Below are 2500 nucleotides of genomic sequence, written 5' to 3' on the forward strand. Positions count from 1 at the left end.
ACGAGAGTACTGGTGTCTTACAGACTTACAAACTGTTTGTTTTCCAGGGTTTTGAGTCGGACATCTTGGTTTCTGTTAATTAGAACAACAAGGAGGTTCAGCTGAGGAGGGAAGTCAGCTGGCTCCACGCAGGGAGGGGGGTTCAACCATCTGGGGGGTTCAGCTTCTATCTAGGGGTTTGACAACACTGCTACTCAGCTGCGCCTGATGCAGTCTAACCCCACAGTCTGGTGGAGAAGTTATATGTACGAAGATATTAATAACAGATGGAACCAAAAACATTATATGCCATGAAACTATTTATCAACTGAGACAGAGAATCCTTAAGTTAATAAAATTAAACAGATAATGTGTAAATAATTCTGTAAAGTTCACATTAAATCGTTGTTGTAGGAGGAGAGGGTTTGATTTAAATATAGGTTGGTTTAGATGGTGTCCTACACATTGCAGGGATGTGGCAAACTTAATATTTGTGGTAGATAACATGACTTCCTGAGGAGGTTTTTTTTAAATAAATGATTGATAAATTAACTTTTACAACAGAGTGATCGGCTGCTGCAATCTTCAAATAAGATACAATTTTGTACAAAGAAATACCTTTAAACAATTGAAATGGAATTAAATCTAATATTACATTATTACGTTTTTGCTCATCAAATTACATATCTGACAAAAAATACACATGCAAACACATACACATAGAGATACTGTGAAAAATCTGCCGATGACAATCCAAAGCAGCTCTTCCTCTTTCTAGCTCTTTCTCTCTGTCTCTCTCTCTTACTTGATCTATTGCTGTCTCTCTCTTACTTGGTCTCTCTCTATCTATCTCTCACTTACTTTCTAACTTTCTCTCCCACAGCTGCTGAACTACCTGTTTATGTCATCCTTGATGCAATGAAATGAAATGTAACTTAATGTAATGTAACAGACTTTAACTGAATGTGCTAAATGAGAGTTTTTGTTACGTAGGCTACCATTGTTTTAGCAACGCTAACATTTTGGGACTCTCGTCGTGAAGAACCCATTTTTTTTATAGACAAGCAGGGAATGGTTGTGTTATTTAAATATGTTTAGTTTTATTGTGACCTGTGGTTGATAGTAGAACTGAGCTTGTGTTAAAGTAAAATAGTTGTTGCTTGTTAACACACAAGATTACTCAAGGATTAACTCGTTCTTGTTCATTTTCGTAACCAATAAAAACCAATATGGAATCAGCTTGTTTCTAAATTTGCATAATGGTTGTTTGTTTCTTCCAGTCCAGTTTAAATCACGTTGTCTTAACAAATAGTTTGATGAATAAAAATCGAATAACGTTTTTATGTAAGGCTATTATTTCACATTAATAATATCAACAATCATCTGACTGAATCATCTATCACCACAGGTTATCAGAGGTGACGTTTATGTTTGTGTTCTTCTATTGCTTAAGAAAAACTGCAGCATATACACATTTCTGTTTTCCTAGATGACCGGCAACGACGTCAGAGTGGGGTCAAGGGTCACACCTCCGTCTCCAAGAGCGCAGAGGTAGGAGTCCTCTCAGCTAGTCCCTAATGGACCCTCGGGAGACGGAGAGGAGCCAGGTAGTGGAGGTCTCTGCTCTGCCCCCCCCACACACACACACACACACACACACACCATAAGGTCCTTTTAGTCCTGCTACGGCAATTCCGGGGGGCTGATTTTGTTTTCGGTCTGAAGGTAAGCTGAACGTTTCCAAGCGCATTTATGCGTTTGTAGAGCTTCAACCTCTCTGGGTGGGTGAGGGCTTAAACCAGTTGTACAGGTCCCTAATATCAACAAGGACTTTTCTGTTCTCCCTCATTGTGTTTTCCGTGATACATGGCCTGTGTCAGAGAGCAGCAGCAGAACAGGACCAGGGATTACCTCCTCGGCTCTGACTGCCATGTGAAAGGCTTGTAAATCTGGCTGAATGGCTGGTTATGGTGAAACAGCCCAGGCCTGCTCTCTGTCTCCATGGACCTGGTGGTGCTCGCTCGCCCAGCACTGAGAAATTATGAGCTCTCTCTTTACTAAGAGAGAGAGAGAGAGAGAGAGAGAGAGAATCAATGAATGGAAGTCACTGAGTTAATATCTGTCACTTTTGCGTCTGGCTTGGTTCATTAGGGTGTAAGATACATAATTTAATTGTTGACCAATGGATTAGTAAACCTCGATATATATCTACCTCTCGATAAATCTGGAAGACTGTAAAAGTATCTGAGTTTGGACTAGCGCACTCTGCTGATTATGTTCCGATGATGTTTTTTTGCTTTTTTTCTATGCATAATAACATAGTGTACTGTTATATACTATTTTCCATTCTAACATGTCCTAATATGTCTGAATAGGTTTAATAGAGGTTAGATACCAGGGGGTTTGACTTGTCATGCGGTCATTATGGAGCTCCACAGGCAGTTGAGGCCCTAACCCTGGGTTAATGCAGTGCTGTGATGGTGTCATGATCCAGCCGTTATTAACTGCACTGGTAATAAAA

General features: G+C 40.0%; 1 long non-coding RNA gene across 1 annotated transcript in view; it reads left to right on the forward strand.

The window, feature by feature from the left end:
- Positions 1-1322, forward strand: part of LOC115554139 (uncharacterized) — a 2115-nt gene extending 793 nt beyond the window's left edge. Inside the window, exon 2 of the long non-coding RNA XR_003978563.1 lies at positions 1-1322. This exon is cut by the window's left edge and continues 264 nt beyond it. This is a non-coding gene — a long non-coding RNA (uncharacterized LOC115554139).
- Positions 1323-2500: the final 1178 nt, after the last annotated feature.

This window comes from Gadus morhua, chromosome 11, assembly GCF_902167405.1.
Source record: "Gadus morhua chromosome 11, gadMor3.0, whole genome shotgun sequence".
Classification (NCBI taxonomy): Eukaryota; Metazoa; Chordata; class Actinopteri; order Gadiformes; family Gadidae; genus Gadus; species Gadus morhua.